The sequence below is a fragment of the Sapajus apella genome, unplaced genomic scaffold, assembly GCF_009761245.1.
Source record: "Sapajus apella isolate SASKATOON/1434 unplaced genomic scaffold, GSC_monkey_1.0 scaffold22, whole genome shotgun sequence".
Classification (NCBI taxonomy): domain Eukaryota; kingdom Metazoa; phylum Chordata; class Mammalia; order Primates; family Cebidae; genus Sapajus; species Sapajus apella.
Genome location: NW_022436962.1, coordinates 293907 through 317916, shown reverse-complemented (window position 1 = coordinate 317916; position 24010 = coordinate 293907). Strand labels below are relative to the sequence as shown.

The following is a 24010-nucleotide window of genomic DNA, read 5'->3' as shown; positions in this document are numbered from 1 at the left end:
TGCTGCCTTCCTCCCCATCACCTACATCTGGCATTTCTCCCCTTGCTATCTCTCCCCAGCTTCCCACCCCCCACCCTCCCTCCCCTATTTCCCCCCAACTGACCCCAGTGTGTAGTGCTCCCCTCCCTGTGTCCATGTGTTCTCATTGTTCAACACCCGCCTATGAGTGAGAACATGCGGTGTTTGATCTTCTGCTCTTCTGTCAGTTTGCTGAGAATGATGGTTTCCAGGTTCATCCATGTCCCTACAAAGGACCCAAACTCATCGTTTCTGATGGCTGCATAATATTCCATGGTGTATATGTGCCACATTTTCCCTATCCAGTCTATCGTCGATGGGCATTTGGGTTGGTTCCAGGTCTTTGCTATTGTAAACAGTGCTGCAATGAACATTCGTGTACACGTGTCCTTATAGTAGAACGATTTGTAATCCTTTGGATATATACCCAGTAATGGGATTGCCGGGTCAAATGGAATTTCTATTTCTAGGTCCTTGAGGAATCGCCACACTGTCTTCCACAATGGTTGCACTAATTTACACTCCCACCAACAGTGCAAAAGTGTTCCTATTTCTCCACATCCTCTCCAGCATCTGTTGTCTCCATATTTTTTAATGATCGCCATTCTAACCGGCGTGAGATGGTATCTCAGTGTAGTTTTGATTTGCGTTTCTCTGATGACCAGTGATGATGAGCATTTTTTCATATGTTTGTTGGCCTCACGTATGTCTTCTTTTGAGAAGTGTCTGTTCATATCCTTTGCCCACTTTTGAATGGGCTTGTTAGTTTTTTTCTTGTAAATCTGCTTTAGTTCTTTGTAAATTACGGATATCAGCCCTTTGTCAGATGGGTAAACTGCAAAAATTTTTTCCCAATCTGTTGGTTGCCGATTCACTCTAATGATTGTTTCTTTTGCTGTGCAGAAGCTGTGGAGTTTGATTAGGTCCCATTTGTCTATTTTGGCTTTTGTTGTCAATGCGTTTGGCGTTTTGGTCATGAAGTCCTTGCCTACACCTACGTCCTGAATGGTTTTGCCTAGATTTTCTTCTAGGGTTTTTATGGTGTTAGGTCTTATGTTTAAGTCTTTAATCCATCTGGAGTTAATTTTAGTGTAAGGTGTCAGGAAGGGGTCCAGTTTCTGCTTTCTGCACATGGCTAGCCAGCTTTCCCAACACCATTTATTGAACAGGGAATCCTTTCCCCATTGCTTGTTTTTGTCTGGTTTGTCAAAGATCAGATGGTTGTAGATATGTTGTGTTGCCTCCGAGACCTCTGTTCTGTTCCATTGGTCTATATCTCTGTTTTGGTACCAGTACCATGCTGTTTTGATTACTGTAGCCTTGTAGTATAGTTTGAAGTCTGGTAGTGTGATGCCCCCCGCTTTGTTCTTTTTGCTTAGAATTGACTTGGCTATGCGGGCTCTCTTTTGGTTCCATATGAAGTTTAAGGTGGTTTTTTCCAGTTCTGCAAAGAAGGTCATTGGTAGCTTGATGGGGATAGCATTGAATCTGTAAATTACTTTGGGCAGTATGGCCAGTTTCACGATATTGATTCTTCCTAACCATGAACATGGGATGTTTCTCCATCTGTTTGTGTCCTCTCTTATTTCGTTGAGCAGTGGCTTGTAGTTCTCCTTGAAGAGGTCCTTTACATTCCTTGTTAGTTGTATTCCTAGGTATTTTATTCTCTTTGTGGCAATTGTGAATGGAAGTTTGTTCTTGATTTGGCTCTCTTTAAGTCTGTTACTGGTGTATAGGAATGCATGTGATTTTTGCACATTGATTTTGTATCCTGAGACTTTGCTGAACTTGCTTATCAGTTTCAGGAGGTTTGGGGCTGAGACGATGGGGTCTTCTAGATATACAATCATGTCGTCTGCAAATAGAGACAATTTGACTTCCTCCTTTCCTATTTGAATGCCCTTTATTTGTTTTTCTTGCCTGATTGCTCTGGCTAGAACTTCTAATACTATATTGAATAGCAGTGGTGAGAGCGGGCATCCTTGTCTGGTGCCACATTTCAAGGGGAATGCTTCCAGTTTTTGCCCATTCAGTATGATATTGGCTGTTGGTTTGTCATAAATAGCTTTTATTATTTTGAGATACGTTCCATTGATACCTAGCTTATTGAGTGTTTTTAGCATAAAGGGCTGTTGAATTTTGTCAAAGGCCTTCTCTGCATCAATTGAGATAATCATGTGGTTTTTGTCTTTGGTTCTGTTTATGTGGTGAATTACGTTTATAGACTTGCGTATGTTGAACCAGCCTTGCATCCCCGGGATGAAGCCTACTTGATCATGGTGGATAAGCTTTTTGATGTGCTGTTGCAATTGGCTTGTCAGTATTTTATTGAAGATTTTTGCATCTATGTTCATCATGGATATTGGCCTGAAGTTTTCTTTTCTTGTTGAGTCTCTGCCGGGTTTTGGAATCAGGATGATGTTGGTCTCATAAAATGATTTGGGAAGAATTCCCTCTTTTTGTATTGTTTGGAATAGTTTCAGAAGAAATGGTACCAGCTCCTCTTTGTATGTCTGGTAGAATTCAGCTGTGAACCCATCTGGACCTGGGCTTTTTTTGGGTGGTAAGCTCTTAATTGCTGCCTCAACTTCATACCTTGTTATGGGTCTGTTCAGGGTTTCGGCTTCTTCCTGGTTTAGGCTTGGCAGGAGGCATGTGTCCAGGAATTTATCCATTTCTTCCAGGTTTATTAGTTTGTGTGCATAGAGTTGTTTGTAATAATCTCTGATGATGGTTTGAATTTCTGTGGAATCTGTGGTGATATCCCCTTGATCGTTTTTTATTGCATCAATTTGGTTATTCTCTCTTTTCTTTTTTATTAATCTGGCTAGTGGTCTGTCTATTTTGTTGATCTTTTCAAAAAACCAGCTCCTGGATTTATTGATTTTTTGAAGGGTTTTTTGTGTCTCTATCTCCTTCAGTTCTGCTCTGATCTTAGCTATTTCTTGTCTTCTGCTAGACTTTGAGTTTTTTTGATCTTGCTCCTCTAGCTCTTTCAGTTTTGACGATAGGGTGTCAATTTTTGATCTCTCCTTGCTTCTCATGTGGGCACTTATTGCTATATATTTTCCTCTAGAGACTGCTTTAAATGTGTCCCAGAGATTTTGGTATGTTGTGTCTTCGTTCTCGTTGGTTTCGAAGAACATCTTTATTTCTGCCTTCATTTCATTGTTTATCCAGTCAACATTCAAGAGCAAGTTGTTCAGTTTCCATGAAGCTGTGCGGTTCTGAGTTAGTTTTTGAATTCTGAGTTCTAACTTGATTGCACTGTGGTCTGAGAGACTGTTTGTTACGATTTCCGTTCTTTTGCATTTGCTGAGGAGTGATTTACTCCCAATTATGTGGTCAATTTTAGAGTAGGTGTGATGTGGTGCTGAGAAGAATGTATATTCTGTGGATTTGGGGTGGAGAGTTCTGTAAATGTCTATTAGGTTTGCTTGGTCCAGGTCTGAGTTCAAGTCCTGGCTATCCTTGTTAATTTTCTGTCTGGTTGATCTGTCTAATGTTGACAATGGGGTGTTAAAGTCTCCCACTATTATTGTGTGGGAGTCTAAGTCCCTTTGTAAGTCATTAAGAACTTGCCTTATGTATCTGGGTGCTCCTGTATTGGGTGCGTATATATTTAGGATCGTTAGCTCTTCTTGTTGCATTGGTCCTTTTACCATTATGTAATGTCCCTCTTTGTCTCTTATGATCTTTGTTGCTTTAAAGTCTAATTTATCAGAGATGAGAATTGCAACTCCTGCTTTTTTTTGCTCTCCATTTGCTTGGTAAATCTTCCTCCATCCCTTTATTTTGAGCCTTTGTGTATCCTTGCATGTGAGATGGGTTTCCTGGATACAGCACACCGATGGGTTTTGTCTTTTGATCCAATTTGCCAGTGTGTGTCTTTTGATTGGGGCATTTAGTCCATTTACATTTAGGGTTAATATTGTTATGTGTGAATTTGATACTGCCATTTTGGTGCTAGCTGGCTGTTTTGCCCTTTAGTGGAGCTGGTACTTGTTGTTCCTTTATATGTGTAGAGCCTCTTTCAGGAGCTCTTGTAGAGCTGGCCTGGTGGTGACGAAATCTCTGAGTACTTGCATGTTCCCAAAGGATTTTATTTTTCCTTCACTTATGAAGCTTAGTTTGGCTGGATAGGAGATTCTGGGTTGAAAGTTCTTTTCTTTAAGGATGTTGAATATTGGCCCCCATTCTCTTCTGGCTTGTAGGGTTTCTGCTGAGAGATCTGCTGTGAGTCTGATGGGCTTCCCTTTGTGGGTAACCCGACCTTTCTCTCTGGCTGCCCTTAGTATTTTCTCCTTCATTTCAACCCTGGTGAATCTGACGATTATGTGCCTTGGGGTTGCTCTTCTTGACGAATATCTTTGTGGTGTTCTCTGTATTTCCTGGACTTGAATGTTTGCCTGCCTTGCTAGGTTGGGGAAGTTTTCCTGGATAATATCCTGAAGAGTATTTTCCAGCTTGGATTCATTCTCTTCGTCGCATTCAGGTATGCCTATCAAACGTAGATTAGGTCTTTTCACATAGTCCCACATTTCTTGGATACTTTGTTCATTCCTTTTTACCCTTTTTTCTCCAGTCTTGCCTTCCCGTTTTATTTCATTGAGTTGATCTTCGACCTCTGATATCCTTTCTTCTTCTTGGTCAATTCGGCTGTTGATACTTGTGCATGCTTCATGAAGTTCTCGTGTTGCAGTTTTCGGCTCCATCAATTCACTTATATTCCTTTCTATTTTGTCCATTCTTGTTAGCATTTCGTCAAATCTTTTTTCAAGTTTCTTAGTTTCTTTGCATTTGGTTAGAACATGTTCTTTAAGTTCACAGAAGTTTCTTACTACCCACCTTCTGAATTCTGATTCTGTCATTTCATCACACTCATTCTCCATCCAACCTTGTTCCCTTGCTGGCGAGGAGTTGTGATCCCTTTTAGGAGGAGAGGTGTTCTGGTTTCGGGTGTTTCATCCTTTTTGCGCCGGTTTCTTCCCATCCTTAAGGATTTATCCACCTGTCGACTTTGTAGTTGCTGGCTTTCAGATTGGGTCTCAAATCTTTCAGATTGACGTTCTGTTTGTTGATGATGAGGTTATTTCTGCTTCTTGGTTTTCCTTCTGACAGTCTGGCCCCTCTGCTGTAGGTCTGCTGAGGTTCACTCCAGGCCCTGCTTGCCTGGGGTTCACCTGCAGCAGCTGTTGAACAGCAAGGGTTGTTACCAGTTTTCTTCTTCTTCTATCTTTGTCCCAGAAGGATACCCGCCTAGTGTCAATCTGATCTCTCCTCTATGAGGTGTCTTTTTGGATATATAGGGGTCAGGGAGCTGCTTGAGGAGATGGTCTTTTCTTTATAGGAGCTCAAATGGTGAGCTGTGAGCTCTGTTGTTGTTCATTCAGAGCTGCTGGGCAGGTACTTTTAGGTCTGCTGCAGCAGAACTCATAAACTGCTTTTTGTTCCCAGGTGCTCTGTCCCAGGGATTTAGGGCTTTATTTATGAGTTTCCGTTATGCTGCTGCCTTCTTTTTTTTTTTTTCTTTTTTTCCTTCAGACCTGCCCAGCCCAGCAAGGAGGCAGCCTAGTCACTGTCGGCCTATAGCAGCTTTGCTGAGCTGCTGTGGGCTGCACCCCGCTGCCGAGTGAACTTCCCTGCAGTCCTGTTTATATGGGTGTAGTTAGAACTGCTTTGGCGATGGTGGCCTGCCTCTGTTGGGGCGGAGTCTCTGCTGTGGCGTGTTGCCTTGGCAACGGCGGGCTGCCTCAGCAATGGCGGGTTGCCTTGGCAACGGCGGGCTGCCTCGGTAATGGTGGACGCCCCTCCCCCACAGAGCTGGACTGTCCCGGGTTCAGCTGTGCTTGCTGTGAAATTCTCAATCCAGAGTTTCTGGTTGCTGTTCTTTTGTGGGGGTGGGGCCAGCCGAGCCTGATCGCCTGGCTCCCTGCCTCAGAGCCTTTTTTAAGTTGGTGTTCCAGTCGCCTGTTGAAGAGGCGCCGGGGTCTGTTTGTTTTCCCCTGCGGCCACTCACTGCGCTGGCTTAAACAGCGGCACTGAGGTTTGTGGCGCTTTTTTTTTCTTTTTTTTTTTTTTTTTGCCCTGGAATCTACTGTCCTGGTTCTCTGCTCTGTCCCCTTTTTGAACCAGCATATGGGCGACTTCCCGTGGCTCCAATCGCCAGCCAAAAGGGCACCCGGACCGGTGTATTTTGTACGGAGAACCGCGGCTCCGGGGCGCCGACAAAGCAGCCGCGCGGGGCAGAGCAGCGGCGCCGGCCGGCACAGCCGCGCTGGCCGAAACAGCTGCGCTGGCGACCGTGGAGCTCCTCTGCCCGGGAATTTCCTAGTCTGTGGGCAATAAAAACGCGGCATCCACTCACCCTCTGCGCTTTCACTGGGAGCTGCAATCCTGAGCTGTTCCTAAACGGCCATCTTGGATCTCCTCCAATTTTATTTTTTTGAGATGGAGTTTCACTCTTGTTGCCTAGGCTGAAGTGTAATGGTGTGATCTTGGCTCACTGCAACCTCCGCCTCTTGGGTTCAAGTGATTCTCCTGCCTCAGCCTCCCAAATATCTGGGATTAAAGGCAAGCACTGCCATGCCTGGCTAATTTTTTGTGTTTGTAGTAGAGATGGGGTTTCTCCATGTTGGTCAGGCTGGTCTGAACTCCCAACCTCACGTGATCTGCCCACCTCGGCCTCCCAAAGTGCTGGAATTACAGGCATGAGCCATTGCACCTGGCTGAGTGGAAGCATTTTTTCAGAGTCACAGAGCAAAGTGTGTTGGTTCACCAACAAAGAACCAAAGCTGGCAGGCACTTATAAGTATAATAAAACTTCGAGGTCACCCACTTTAGGTACCCTTATTTATAAGGAAGGAAACAGGCTTTACTGTAGCCATTGCCTACATTAGGTTGAGGCGGAGCCTAGCTCATTTTACTTCTAGGTGCCCACAGAGGTAGATGGCTGAACCCCAGTTCTGTCCTCTTGCAACTGACCTGGAGCAGACCCCAGGTGAAGCAGAACCCTGAATCTGCTTATTATCCACGCCCCTGGATGTGTAGCCAGGGGCTCTAATTTCCAAAGAAAACCTGATAGGTTTTCTAGCTACACATCCTTGGTTGAGCCAAGGTATAGGAACCTAGAGCCCTCTCTAGAGGTTTGGACCCACCTTCTGAACTCTGCATCAGTTCCTGACTCTTTTAGGGCCTCGGTTTCCTAATTGGAATGTAATAAAATATTGAATGTAAAACTGCATAAGCATATGCTCAATGAGAACATGGTGTCAGACTCCTCAATACTGGATATATTGGAGTGGGGTGGGTTGGATGTCCATGGGTTCTCAGGCCTTTTGACATGCCCAGTACAAATAGACATAGAGCTCTGGAAAGCTAGGTTTTCTTTCCTGAGCCAGCTGATTACAGTGCAATTGACCAAGGTCTCTGATCTTAAGCTGGTTTTAAGGATACCCCACCTTTACCCACCACCTGCTAAATAGCCACCCCCATCTCCTGGAGAGCCCATGGCAACCTCCATTACAATGAAGGGGCACAAGGCACTGGACCCGTGGGCCTGGAGAAGAGAAAAACACTTTTTTTATTTCTCTCAAGCTTTAGAATGTGTTGTCAAATATTTAATTTTGATTACGACTGAACTTGAGAATATGTTCATGTGTTTACAGCTGTTTAAATTTATTTTTTCTGTGAACTGTGAGCTAATGTATTTTGCTATATTTTAAACCAATTTCTAAGTTCTCTCTTTAGAATGGAGATGTGGGCACCTTTGTGATATAAATTGCAGATATTCATCCCCAGTTATTTTTTTGTTTTTATTAAGGTGTTTTGTTTTAGTCTGGTTTGAAATTTTTTTTGTGTGTTTTGTTTTGTTGCTATGTATTACTAAAATGAAACTTCTCCCAGATTAACTTACAGGTTTATACATTCTTAATAAAATATTTTGGCAAAAACTTTGTAAAAACTGGGTAGTCAATTTTACAGTTAACATAAACATAGAACAGTTAAGACTACCCTGATGAAAAACAACATTTGAGGCCTTAAAATGCCAAATACTAAGACTTAGATTAAAGCTCTAGTAATGAAAGCTGTGTATGGTAGTAATGTAAGAATAGGCACAAAGAAAACTAGAAAAATCAGAGCATCCAACTCAGACCCACACATTTGGACTTTATGTGTGTTACAAAAGAGACACAACAGAGCAGTGAGTATCTCCACATCCATACACATCAGAAAAATGCAAATTAAAACTATAATGTGATACCATCATGTAGTAATTACAATACAATAAAACTGACAAAATCAATTTTTTGTTGGTGAGGATGTAAAGCAACTGGAACTTACACTGCTGTATGTGTAAACTGTTACAACCATTTTAGAAAACTCTTGGGTACTATCTTTTAATGATGTATGTAAGGGCACTATGAGTCCACAATTCCACGCTTAGGTTTACGCCCCATAGAAATGCCTACATGTGTTTACTATGCAGAAAAAATGTTTAAAGCATTGTTATTTGGTACAGCTTCAAATTGGAAATAACAAAAATGGGCATCAATAATAGAAAAGATTAGTAAAATAGGCTATATATTTTTACAAGGAGATACTATACAGAAGTTGAAAAATTACAGATTCATTAAAACTATGTACAAAACTTGCAAACACAGTTAAATTGTAATTTCTAGTGAGAACAACCAGGCAAAAGAAAAAAATAGAAAGCATCTAACTAGGACAAGAAGTCAGATTATCTCTCTACAATGACAATATGATTCTATACCTAGAAAACCCTGAGACTCTATAAAAAGCCTCTTGGAACTGATAATGCCTTCAGTAAAGTTTTAGGATGTAAAATGATACATCAGTAACATTCAAGCTGACAGCCAAATTAAGAATGCAATTCCAGTTATAACAGCCACAAAAATAATGAAATAATTAGGACTACATCTAACTGAAAGGTAAAATATCTATACAAGAAAAACTACAAAACACTGCTGAAAAGAATCATAGATGACATGAACAAATGGCAAAACATTTCATGCCCATGGATTGAAAGAACCAGTATAGTTAAAATTGTCATACTGCTGCCCAAAGCAATCTACCCATTCAATGCTTTTTCTGTCAAACTACCAATGTCATTTTTCAAATATTTAGAAAAAAGTATTCTAAAATTCATATGGAGCTAAAGAAGAAGCACAAATTGCCAAAGCAATTGGATAAGCAAACAGAAAGAAGCTGGGCTCATTACATTACCTGACTTTAGACTATAAGGGTACAGTAACCAAAACCAGCATAGTACTTGTAGAAAAATGGACAATAGACCAATGGAATAGAATAGAGAACATAAAAATAAATCTACCCATCTACAACCATCTGAACATTGACAAAGTCAGTAAAATAAGTTATGAGGAAAGGACTCCCTAGTCAATAAGTGGTGCTGTAATAACTGGCTAGCCATATAAAGAAAAATAAAATGGACCATTGGCTATTCACCACATTGAAAATAATTATAGATGAATTAAAATCTTGAATTGATTTCAAAGTGGGATCTCAAACTATAAAAACCTTAGGGAAAAATGACCTAGAAAACAGCATTTGGACATTGGCCTTGGCACAGTTTATGACTACATCTTCAAAAGCAGTTGCAACAAAAACAAAAATTGACTGTGTGACCTGAGTAAACTAAAGAGCTTCTACAGAGCAATAGAAATGATCAAAGAGTTTAAACATATAACCCAGAGAATGGAATGAAATGTTTATAAACTCTGTGCATCTGAAAAAGATCTAATATACAGAATCTATAAGAAACTTAGGTAAGCCAACCAGGATAAAACAATCTCATTAAAAAGTTGGCAAAAGACATGAGCAGACACTTTTCAAAAAAGGATATACAAAGAGCCAACACACATAAAAACTACTCATTGCTAGTCATCGGAGAAATGGATATCAAAAGTAAAATAAAATACCGTCTCACACTAGTCAGAATGGATTTTTAATAATAGTTTTAAAAAAACAGTGCATGCTGGTAAGGCCATAGACAAAAGGGCACATTTACACAATTAATGGGAATGTAAATTAGTTCAGCCACTGTAAAAAGTAGATTGAAGACTTCTTAAAGAACTTAAGTATTAAAGCCAGCAGTTCTATTACTTGGTACCTACCCAAAGGAAAATAAATCATTCAAAAAAAAAAAAAAAGCAACCCACATTGACTTGTATGTTTATTGCAGCACTATTCACAATAGGAATAGTGAAATGGAATGACATAGTGAATGGAATTGATATAGAATCAATCTAGGTGACCATCAATAAATTGAATTTTTTAAATCTGGCACATATGTACTATGAACTACTACACAACTATAAAAACAAAATTATATTCTTTGCAGCAACATCGATGCAGCTGGAGGCCATGATCCTAAGTGAACAAGCACAAAAGCAGAAAACCCAATACCACATGTTTTCACTTATAAGTGGGAGATAAATATTGGAGACAGACAAACATAAAGGTGTGAAAAATCCTTGAGTACTGCTGAGTTCTAGAGTGGGAGGCCAGGAGAGGTGCAAGGGCTGGAAAGCTACCTATTTGGCACTATGCTTACTGCCTGGGGGATAGAATCAATCAATCATGTTTCAAACCGCAGCATCACACAACACATCCATGCAACAAACCTGCATGTGTACTTCCTGAATCAAAAATAAAGGTTGAACTTCTAAAAAAAGAAAGAAAAATTAGACTGAAATAAAACAGTACATTATTTATAATTCTATTTAAATAAAGTTTATAAACAAGCAAAAAATTGTAAGTTAGAATATTTGTTATTATTTTGTAAGGGAGGGCAAAATTTGAGAGGAGAATGTGAGGGGGCCTCATGAGGGTTTGTAACATTCTATTTCTTGTGAGTACTTGTTACTTGGTGTGTTTCTGTAAGATAATTTATTACTATATACAGATTGGGTATCTCTTACCAAAACGCTTGGGACTCAAAGTGTTTTGAAGTTAAAGTTTTTTGAATTTTGGAATATTTTAGGTACATTACTAGATATGTTATGAATAACACAAGTCAAAATGTAAAAAATTATTTATATTTTATATACACCTTATACACTTAGACTGAAGTCAACTTTGTACAATATTTTAATATTTTTTTGTAAAGCAAAATTTGTGTACATAAAACCCTGGGAAAGCAAAGATATTACTATATTAACCACCTATTTGGACAATCTCAGTTTTTTTTTCATCATCGTTATTTCTGACTCTGAGTTTATATACCAGTAATAAGCAATCATTTCCTTAAACTTATTAGCACATATATAATAAACAATAAAAATTATGACATAAACTATTACCGTGAAAAATAATGTGTTTGTGGTAACTAAGCAGCACAGTAGAATTACCAGAATACCTATATTAGCTGTTGAACAACAGCAACAACAATCAATAGCAGAATTTCAGCCTGCATGTATAAGAGTAAAATACTCTATTTTAATTAAGTGTTTACTGTACACTGCACTTTTTAGATGAAAAAAAAAAAAACATCAGAAACAGTTAAGGGACCAAGAGATGAGTCCTTTAAAAATGAGGAGGCATTCTACTTGATGACTATTTAAAATTTTTCCTTCAAAGTTATTTGCCTTATTATCAATGAGATTTGCCTAAAAGTTTCTCCTTGAGTTTTGCAAACTGACATGATTTTTTTTTCTGTTATGAACGTAGTCACTCTAGTTCTTCAAGAAGCCAATCACACATTTTAATCACACATTTTCACCAGGTCATCTACAGGCACTTTTTCTGCAGTGTTAATAACACCGTCTTCATCTTCACTATTAACCATGAACTTTATTCCGAACCATTTTGGTTTTTCTCATCATCAGCTAATAAATAAATAATTAAAGCCTTATTACCAATATTGAAAACTTTTCAATATCCACTTTTTCTAATTTAGTAATGAATACTGAAGATATTTTTGCATATGTAAAATGAGTTTGGGTAAATAGAAAAATACCCTTCTCTTAAAAAAAAAATTCTAATTCTAATTCCCAGATACTAGAATATATTAAAATTTATTACAAAGAAAAAATACGGTTGTAGATGAAATTAAGATTGCGAATACACTGCTGAAAAAAATTATATGTGTCAAATATCATGAAAAAAAAATAATAAAGAGGAGACTCCCACCAAGATGACTTAACAGGAACAGCTTGAGAGTGCAGCTCCCAGTGAGAGAGAGAAGCAGAAGACTAGTGATCTCTGCATTTCCAACCGAGGTACCAGGTTCATTTCAATGAGACTGGCTGGACAGTGGGTGTAGCCCAGGGAGGGTGAACCAAGGCAGGGCAGTGTGCTGCCCCACCTGGGAAGTGCAACTGACCAGAGGATAGGGGACTTTACACCCTCAGCTCTCTAGTTCAGATACTATGCTTCTCCCATGCCCTTTGCAACCCACAGTCCAGGAGAATGCCACCAGGCTGAGAAGCTCCATGAGTTGCCAGCACAGATGTGAGCAACAGCTCTGGCCAGCAGGTTGCCATGAGTTGTCTGCACAGAACTGGGTGGTGGTTTTAGTTAGCATTGAGAATGCCTGTTCAACAGATCTACCTGCCCCCCAGAAAGAGGGAGAGCTGAAATCAGGGAAATAGGTGATACAGCATGGCAGATCCCACCCCCACAAAACCCAGCAAACTACAGCCCTCTTGCTTGAGAGTTTCCCAGCCAGCACATCAGATCAACCTCGACCCAGGATGATTGCACTCGGTGGTGGGAAGGGCATCCATCATTGCGAAGGTGGGTCTAATCTCACCTGTGCAAACAAAAGCAAAAGGAAGCCTACGCAGCAGCAGGGCTGAGTCTGAGACAGCCCAGCAGCTCCTCTGCAGGCAGACAAAAGACAGACTGCCTCCTCAAGCAGCTCCTTGTCCCCTGTAAAACCAAAAAAACCCACCTCATACACCAGAGGGGCCTGACTGTTAGAAGGAAAACTAAAAAACACAAAGAAATAGCTTCAACATCAACAGAAAGGATGTCCACTCAGAGATCACATCCAAAATCACGAACTACAAAGATCAAAGGTAGATAAACCCACAAAGATGGGAAGAAACCAGTGCAAAAAAGGATGAAATCATCAAAGACCATAACACCTCTTCTGCAACAGATTGCAACTCCTCACCAGCAAGGGAACAAAACAGGATGGAGATTGAGTTTGATGAATTGACAGAAACAGGCTTCAGAAGGTGGATAATAACAAACTCCTCTGGGCTAAAGGAACAAGTTCTAACCCAATGCAAAGAAATTACAAACCTTGAAAAAATGTTAGACAAAATGCTAATGAGAATAAGCAGCTTAGAGAAGAATATAAATGACTTGGTGGAACTGAAAAACACAGCACAATAACTTACAAAGCATACACAAATTTTAATAGCTGAATCAACCAAGCAGAAGAATGGATCTCAGAGACTGAAGAGCAACTCAATGAAATAAAAAGAGAAAGAAAGAAAAGAGAAAAAAGAGTGAAAAGAAATGAACAAAGCCTCGAAGAAATATGGGATTATGTTAAAAGACCTAACATATTCTTGATTGGTGTACCTGAAGGAGAATGAATCCAAGCTGGGAAAACACTCTTCAGCATATTAACCAGGAGAAATTCCCCTACCTAGCAAGGCAGGCCAACATTCAAATACAGGAAATACAGAGAACATCATAGAGATAATTCTCAAGAAGAGCAACCCCAAGGCACATAATCATTAGATTCACCAGGGTTGAAATGAAGGAAAAAATGCTAAGGGAGGCCAGAAAGAAAGGTCGGGTCACCCACAAAGGGAAGCCCATCAGACTCACAGTGGATCTCTCGGGGGAAACCCTACCAGCCAGAAGAGAGTGGGGGCCAATATTTAACATCCTTAAAGAAAAGAACCTTCAACCCAGAATTTCATATCCAGCCAATGTAAGCTTCATAAGTGAAGGAGAAATAAAATCCTTTACAGACAAGCAATTACTGAGAGATTTTGTCACCACCAGACCTGCCTTACAAGAGCTTCTGAAGGAAGCACTAAACAGGAAAAGGAACAACTAGTACCAACCATCGCAAAAATGTACCAAATGGTAAAGACCAACAACACAATGAAGAAAATGCATCAACTAACGGGCAGAACAACCAGCCAGTAAGAAAATGGCAGGATCAAATTCACACATAACAATATTAATGTTAAATGTAAATGTAAATGTTAAATGTAAATGTAAATTTTGTCCCAATCAAAAGACACAGACTGGCAAACTGGATTAAAAGTCAAGACCCATCAATGTGCTATATTCAGGAGACCCATCTCACAAGCAAAGACACACAGAGACTCAAAAAAAAAAAAAAAAAAAAAAAGGGGAGGAAGATTTACCAAGCTGGGGTTGCAGTTCTAGTCTGTTATAAAATGGACTTGAAACCAACGAAGATAAAAAGAGACAAAGAAGGGCATTACATAATGGTAAAAGGATCAATGCAACAAGAAGAGCTAACTATCCTAAATATATATGCACTCAATACAGGAGCACCCAGATACATAAAGCAATTTCTTAACAACATACAAATAGACAGACTCCCACACAATAATAGTGGGAGAATTTAACACTCCACTGTCAATATTAGACAGATCAATGAGATAGAAAATCAACAAAGATATCCTGGACTTGAATGCAGATCTGGATGAAGCGGCCCTAATAGACAACTACAGAACTCTCCACCCCATATCCACAGAATATACATTATTCTCAGCACCACATCACACTTACTCTAAAATTGGCCACATAATTGGAAGTAAACCACTCCTCAGCAAATACAAAAGATTGGAAATCATAAGAAATACTCTCTAATACCACAGTACAATCAAATTAGAACTCAGGATTAAGAAACTCACTCAGAACTGCACAACTACATGGAAACTGAACTGGTTTCTGAATGTCAACTGGATAAACAATGAAATGAAGGCAGAAATAAAGATGTTCTTTGAAGCCAAAGAGAATGAAGACACACATACCAGAATCTCTGAGACACATTTAAAGCAATGTCTAGAGGAAAATTTATAGCAATAAATGCCCACATGAGAAGTAAGGAAAGATCTAAAATCATCACCCCATTATTAAAATTGAAAGAGCAAGAGGAGAAAGATTAAAAAAAAACTCAAAAGCTAGCAGAAGACAAGAAATAACTAAGATCAGAACAGAACTGAAGGAGACAGAGACAGAAGAAACCCTTCAAAAAATGAATAAGTAAAGTGCTGGTTTTTGCAAAGATCAACAAGGTCGACAGACCCCTAGCCGGACTAACAAAAAAGAAAAGAGAGAAGAATCGAATAGATGCAATAAAAAATGATAAAGGGATAGCACCACCAATTCCACAGAAATCTACTACCATCAGAGATTACTACAAACAACTCTATGAACATAAACCAGTAAATCTGGAAGAAATGGATAAATTCCTGGACACTTGCAACTTCCCAAGACTAAACTAGAAAGAATTTGAAACGCTGAATAGACCAATATCAAGGGCTGAGGTTGAGGCAGCAATTAATAGCCTACCAACCAAGAAAAGTTCAGGTACAGATGGGTTTACAGCTGAATTCCACCAGATGTACAAAGAGCAGCTGGTACCACATTCCTTCTGAAACTATTCCAAACAATACAAAAAGAGAGAATCCTTCCTAACTCATTCTATGAGACCAACATCATCCTGATACCCAAACCTGGCAGAGACTCAAAAAAAAAGAGAAAACTTCAGGCCAATATCCATGATGAACATTGATGCAAAAATCTTCAATAAAATACTGGCAAACCGATTGCAACAGCCCATCAAAAAGCTTATCCATCACGATCAAGTAGGCTTCATCCTGGGGATGAAAGGCAGGTTCAACATATGCAAGTTTATAAATGTAATTCCATCACATAAACAGAACCAAAGACAAAAAACACATGATTAACTCAATAGATGCAGAGAAGGCTTTCAACAAAATTCAACAGCCCTTTATGCTAAAAGCCCTGAATAAACTAGGTATCAATGGAACATACCTCAAAATAATAAAAGCTATTTACAGCAAACCCACAGCCAATACTGAACAGGAAAAACTGGAAGCATTCCCTTTGAAATCTGGCACTAGACAAGGATGCCCTCTCTCACCACTCCTATTTGATATAGTATTGGAAATTCTAGCCAGAGCAATCAGGCAAGAAAAGGGAATAATGCATATTCAATTAGGAAAGGAGGAAGTCAAATTGTCTCTATTTGCAGATGACATGACTGTATATTTAGAATACCCCATTGTCTCAGCCCAAAATCTCCTTAAGCTGATCAGCAGATTCAGCAAAGTCTCAGGATAAAAGATCAATGTGCAGAAATCACAAGCATTCCTATACCCCAACAACAGACAAACAGCCAAATCATGAGTGAACTCCCATTCACAATTGCTAGAAAGAGAATCAAATGCCTAGGAATACAAATAACAAAGGATGTAAAGGACCTCTTCAGTGAGGACTACAAACCACTGCTCAAGGAAATAAGAGAAGACACAAACAGATGGAAAAACATTTCATGCTCATGGTTAGGAAGAATCAGTATCAGGAAAATGGCCGAACTGCCCAAAGTAATTTATAGATTCAATACTATCCCCATCAAGCTACCCTTGACCTTCTTCACAGAACTAGGAAAAAAAAAACACTTTAAACCTCATATGAAACCAACAGAGAGACTGCGTAGCCAAGACAATCCTAAGCAAAAAGAACAAAGCTGGAGGCATCACGCTACCTGACTTCAAACTGTACTACAAAGCTACAGCAATCAAAACAGCACAGTACTGGTACTAAAACAGAGATATAGACCAATGCAACAGAACAGAGGCCTCGGAAGTAGCACCACACATCTACACTCATCTGATCTTTGACAAACCCGACAAAAACAAGCAATGGGGAAAGAATTCCCTGTTTAATAAATGATGCTGGGAAAATTGGCTAGCCATGTGCAGAAAGCTGAACCTGGACCCCTTCTTCACACCTTACACTAAAATTCACTCCAGATAGATTAAAGATTTAAACATAAGACCTAAAACATAAAAACCCTAAAAGAAAACCTAGGCAAAATCATTCAAAACATAGGCATGGGCAAGGACTTCATGACTAAAACATCAAAAGCAATGGCAATGAAAGCCAAAATAGACAAATGGGATCTAATTAAACTTAAGAGCTTCTGTACAGCAAAAGAAACAATCATTAGAGTGAACTGGCAATCAACGGAATGGGAAAAAATGTTTGCAATCTACTCATCTGACAAAGGGCTGATATCCAGAGCCTACAAAGAAATAAAACAGATTTACAAGAAAAAAAGCAAACAACCGCATTCAAAAGTGGGCAAAGGACATGAAAAGACACTTTTGAAAAGAAGACATATATGAGGCCAACAAACATATGAAAAAATACTCATCATCATGAGTCATTAGAGAAATGCAAATCAAAACCACATTCAGATACCATCTCACACCAGTTAGAATGGCAATCATTAAAAAATCTGGAGGCAGATGCTGGAGAGGATGTGGAGAAATAGGTTGTTGTTTACACTGTTGGTGGGAGTGTAAATTAGTTCAACCATTGTGGAAGACAGTATGGCAATTCCTCAAGGACCTAGAAATAGAAATTCCATTTGACCCAGAAATCCCATTGCTGGTATATACCAAAAGGATTATAAATCGGTCTATTATAAGAGACTGATTTATGCACACGTATGTTCATTGCGACACTGTTTACAATAGCAAAAACCTGGAACCAACCCAAATGCCCATTGATGATAGACTGGATAAAGAAAATGTGACACATATACACCATAGAATACTATGCAGCCATCAAAAACGATGAGTTTATGTCCTTCGTAGGGAGGGATAAATCTGGAAACCATTATTCTCAGCAAACTGACACAAGAATAGAAAACCAAACACTGCATGTTCTCACTCATAGGCAGGTGTTGAACAATGAGAACATATGGGCACAGGGTGGGGAGCATTGCACACTGGGGTCTGTTGCAGTATGGAGGCCTACAGGAGGGACAGTGGGGGGGCGGGGAAGTTGGGGAGTGATAACACTGGGAGAAATGCCTAATGTAGATGATGTGAGGATAGAGACAGCAAACCACCATGGCGTGTGTGTACCTATGCAACAATCCTTCAAGACCTGCACATGCACCCCAGAACTTAGAGTACAGCAAAAAAAAAAAAAAATATATATATATATATACACATATTATATATATATACACATATTAATATATATATATATATACACATACATATATAAATAAATATATATATATATACACATATTAAAAAAATAAAGAATACATTTTATCAAAGTGACACGTTCTGGGAAAAGCTAACCTGGATATTTTTTAGTTGTTTTAATGATTCTTTCACATCCACATAAATTACATTCAATTTAATTTACAAATACCATTTATTTAATATTCCTGTTTCTGTTTTGGTTACTAAATATAAAGTGAGAAAACACAGAATCATATGGTATTGATTTATAAACAGGAAGCTAAGGTGCATCAGAAATATAAAATACATAGTTGTAAATGTGTTCATTATGTGTATCATCTTGTTTAAAAAATACATAAGGAGATACATAATTGAGAATTTATATAAGATAGGATTAAGCAAGAATACATGGTTGAAATTTAAATAATGATGATGGTACTCATTTTGAACACTGAAAAGGACATTGGTAATATGATGTCTATTGATGTTTTCTTTCAGATATACAAAATATGTTTCTCCTATACCATCCAGATAAATACACTTTTACATTGTTGAACAAAGAGAACACGTGGACACAGGGAGGGGATCATCACACACGGGGGTCTGTTGAGGGGAAATAGGGGAGGGACAGTGGAGGCTGGGGAGTTGGGGAGGGATAACATGGGGAAAAATGCCAGGTATAGGTGATGGGGAGGAAAGCAGCAAATCACGCTGCCATGCGTGTACCTATGCAACAATCTTGCATGCTCTTTACATGTACCCCAAAACCTAAAATGCTATTTAAAAAATCAACCATCAAAAAAATAAACTTTTACTTATGTTATCTTTAATAAATGCCTATTTTTCAATGTATTATTGAAATCTCAGCCCACACATTTCTCTTTCTCTTTTATACCTTCACATTCTTTCAGGGTCACAGGCTTAAGCCCCATGACCTGATTATCTGTCACTTTGTCCACATAGTCATGATCTTCACTGCAGTGGAATTTTTGTCTCCAGACATGTTTGAGTCACTAAATTTTCTGAATAACTTCACATGTCAGGCTCTGTTTTACATGTGCAGGGTGATAAGGGGCCTTCCCATCAGCACCACCTGCATCCTGAGTGTGCTCCAGGCCATCGTCATCAGTCCCTACACCATCTGGTTGGTGAGATTTAAACATAAATTCAAAAATTACAATATCTGGAGTTTATTCTTTTTGTGGTCCCTCAATTTGTTTTTCACTAGTGACATGATCATTTATATTGTAGCTTATTGTAGCATGACCCAGACAAATATACTGAATGTCAGTAAATACTATGCAGTGTCTCCTATGAACTCCATCACTGAGGAATTGTTTCTTACTCTGTCATTATTCAGGGATGTCTTCTTTGTAGTAATTATGCTGCTCTCAAGTTCATACATGGTATTTCCTTTATTCAGGCATCAGAGGTAATTCCAGTGCCTTTGCAATACCAGCCTCTCCTCAAGTTCTTCCCCTGAAAAAAGAACCACTCAGAACTTCCTGCTGGTGGTGAGTTTCTTTGTGGTTATGGGCTCACTGGACTTCATTGTCTCTTCACCTTCAGTTCTGTTATGGGTATTTGGCCCTGTTATCCTCTGTCTCCAAAGGTTTGTGGTCAATATCTATGCCACTCAGATCTAATATAGGAATCATCAATATTGCGTGAAAGTTGGAATGGCAGTGCCATCCATTTTTAACAAGTCAGTGATAAATTTTTTATTAAATATTAATTTTCTATTACCAGTTAAATTATTCAAGAAGCACAGGATTTGCTATCTGACCTCAATAAAGCATGTGGAATTGCACTTTTATATTAAAGCACTTTTGAATTTGCTGGTGCCAGAAAACTATGTGGTTCCCTCAGTTCATTGTCCACCATGATTTGATATTTTCAAAATGCGTCTCTTACATCTTCATTTTCATTTTACCTTCCTGCAGAAAATCTTTATATATAGCAGTTTATTCATTCATTTTTCAATAAAAACAAGTTGTTTCTATATTCCTGTTACTAAAAAAATACTTTTTGAGATACTATTTATGTCTTTTGGATAGATACCCAGCATTGAGATTGGCGGTAGTTATAGTTTAAAATTTTTCAGGAACATCCATACTGTTTTCAATAATGGCTGCACCAGTTTACATTCTCACCAACAGTGTACAAATATTCTCTTCTCTGTGCACTGTCACTAACACTGTGATGCTTTGATAATATCTGTCCTAACAGGTATGAAGTGATATCTCATTGTGGTTATGATTTTTATTTTTCTGAAGAGTAATGGTGTTGAGCATCTTTTTATACTCTCACTGGTTATTTGTATGTCATTGAAAATATGGCAGTTTTAGATTGCAGGTAACAATTAGGTAATTGGTCTTTGCTTTGCCCTTTTTTGATATTGAGTAGTATGATTTCGTAATATATATTAAATATTAACTCATTATGGAATATATGGTTTACAGATATTTTTCATTATTTCCTGATATGCCTTTTTATTTTGTTTATTGTCTCCTTTTTGTGCAAAATCTTTATCCTTTGATATGGTCTTACTTATTTATTTTTGCTTTTTTTTTTTTTTTTTTGCCTGTGCTTTTGATGTCAAATCTAAAAAATCATAACCAAGCTAGTTTCCAAAATTTTTTTCTGTGTTTTATTTTAGTGGATTCATGATTTTAGTTCTTATGCTTAAGTCTTTGGTTCATTTTAAATGATTTTTTGTCATGATATAAAAAGGGCTTCTTTTTTGTATGTCCATATACTGTTTTCCAGAAATAAATAATACTTCTTTGTAATAGTGTCATATTGGTACCTTTGTCAAAGATCAGTTGACTGTGTATGTGTGAGTTTATTTCTGGGCTCTCCATTCTGTTCCATTGGTTTCTATGTAGGTTTTTAAATCAGTACTCTACTACTTTGAAGAATATAGCATTGTATTATATTTTTAAATATAAAGATTGGATGCTACAAGCCTTTTAGTTCCTCTTGATATTGCTTTGCCTATTTGGGGTCTTTTCTGGTTTTATACTAATTTTAGATTTATATTTACTATATGTATGAAAAAAATGTCACTAAAATTTTGACAGATTCCTTTTCATATGTAGATCACTTTGGGTACTATATTTTAACAATAATAACTTTTGAATTCATAAACATAGAATGTATTTTTGTGTCTTCTTTAAATTATTTCATCAATATTTTATAGTTTTTAGTATACAGATCTTTCACCTTCTCAGTGAAATTTACTCCTATTTTATTTTTAATGGTATTATAAGTTAAATTTTTACTTTTTTCCAGTTATTTTGTTTTTACTATATAGATTTTTGTATAATAATATTGTATCTTGTAACTTTACTACATTAGTTCATTAATTCTAGTAGATTTTTTGTTGTATAATGCTGAGTACTCTGAAACCTAGTTACACTTTTTAAATATGCTTTAAGTTCTGGAGTACATGCGTAGAATGTGCTGGTTTGTTACATAGGTATTCTCTTGCCATGGTGGTTCACTGCATCCATCACTCCATCATCTACATTAGGTACCTCCTAATGCTATCCCTTCCCTTGCCCCCCACCCCTATATCTCCCCTAGTTTTCCACCTTCCAACAGGTCCTGGTGTGTGATGTTCCCTTCCCTGTGTCCATGTGTTCTCATTGTTCAACACCTACTTATGAGTGAGAACATGTGGTGTTCAGTTTTCTGTTCTCGTGTGAATTTGCTGAGAATTATGGTTTTCAGCTTCAACAATGTCCCCGCAAAGGACATAAACTCATCCTTTTTATGGCTACATAGTATTCCATGGTGTGTATGTGCCACATTTTCTTTATCCAGTCTATCATTGATGGGCATTTGGGTTGGTTCCAAGTCTTTGCTATTGTGAACAGTGCCACAATAAACATATGTGTGCATGTGTCTTTATAATAGAATGATTTATAATCCTTTGGGTGTATACCCAGTAATGGGATTGCTGGGTCAAATGATCTTTCTAGTTCTAGATCCCTGAGGAATCACCACATCACCACATTGTCTTCCACAATGATTGAACTAATCTACACTCCCATCAACAGTGTAAAAGTGATCCTATTTCTCCACATCCTCTCCAGCATCTGTCTCCTAATTTTTTAATGATTGCCATTATAACTTTACACTATTTTACCAATATTTGCTATTATCATTTTATATTTCTTAAAAATATGACCTGATGGATTTCTGCTGCATAAATTCACTGGCATTCAAATCTTCTCCTTAATATATTTTTATTTGGTATTCTAAAATAAAGCATATCCTCTATTTACAGGTCAAAATATTTTTGTTTCTATTTTAATTAGTTAAACTTTCTCATTGTGTTATGTAACATTATTTACATTCACTCATCTATATGATGCTGAGAATTGGAGTATAAATGAATTCATTACCATGGTAGAGAACATACTAACTTATAGGTAGTTTTTATCTGTATTCCTCACTGTCTATTGTTCTCATGTTTGAGTCCATGTGTACCGAGCGTTTAGCTCTCACTTATAAGTGAGAACATGCAGTATTTGGTTTTGCTTTTGCCTTAGATTGCTTAGAACAATGTATCCATGTTGCTTCAAGTGGCATAATTTTGATGTTTTTTATGGCTGAACAATGCTCCATGGTACTTTATCCTGACCACCATTAATGGGCACCTGGGTTGATCCTGTGTTTGCTATTGTGAATAATGCTGTGATAAAATATAGATACATGTGTCTTTTTGGTGGGATATTTATTTTCCTTTGGGCATACAGCCAGTAATGAGATTACTGGGTTGAATGGTAGTTCAACTCTCAGTTTTTTAAGAAATCTCAAACCTGCTTTACACAGTGGGAGAACTAATTTACACTCCCTCAGAAGGTATATAAGAGTTCTCTTTTCTATGCAGTCTCACCAATATGTGCTTTTCTTTTGACTTTTTAACAAAAGCCATTCTGACTGTTGTGAAATGATATTTCATTTTGGTTTTGATTTGCATTTCTCTAGTAACTAATGATAATGAGCACTTTTACATATGTTTGTTGGATGCTTATAGGTATGTCTTCTTTTGAGAACTGTCTGTTCATGTACTTTGTCTAGTTTTTAATGGAGTTACTTGCTCCCTGCTTGGTGATTTATTAAGCTTCCTTATAGATGCTGAATAATAGACCTCTGTCAGATACCTAGTTCATAAATATTTTCTCTTATTCTGTGGGTTATCTGTTTACTCCCTTGATAGTTTCTCTTGCTGTGGAAATGATTTTCAGTTTAATTAAATCCCACTTGTCAATTTTTGTTTTAGTTACAATTGCTTTTGAGGACTTAGCCATAGATTATTTGTCAAGGCTAATATTAATAAGGGTATTGTTTAGGTTTTCTTCTAGGCTTTTTATAGCTTGAGATTTCACTTTTAACTCTTTAATTCATATTGTTAATTTTTTATATGCTGAAAGATGGGAGTCCAGCTTTATTCTTCTGCATATGACCAGCCAGTTGTCCCAACATTATTTATTGAATAAAAAATCTTTCCTCCATTGATTATTTTTGTCAACCCTGTAAAAGATGAGATGGTTGAAAGCATATGGCCTTATTTCCAAGTTCCCTATTATGTTCTGTTGTTCTCTGTGCCTGTTTTGCTACCAGTATCGTGCTGTTTTGATTACTATAGTCTTCTAGTATAGTTTGAAGTTGTGGTATATAATGTCTGTAGCTTTTTGGGTTTTTCCTTT

The 24010-nt window shown here is 38.0% G+C and overlaps 1 pseudogene across 1 annotated transcript in view; it reads right to left on the bottom strand.

The window, feature by feature from the left end:
* The window catches only part of LOC116559062, a 34438-nt pseudogene extending 15028 nt beyond the window's left edge, over nt 1-19410 (bottom strand). Inside the window, exons 1-2 of the transcript XR_004272284.1 lie at nt 19346-19410; nt 6117-6353 (exon numbers count right to left, since the gene is read on the bottom strand). The product of XR_004272284.1 is annotated as an uncharacterized LOC116559062 (transcript). The remainder of the gene's footprint in view (nt 1-6116; nt 6354-19345) is intronic.
* Between the last annotated feature and the right edge of the window lie 4600 nt (nt 19411-24010).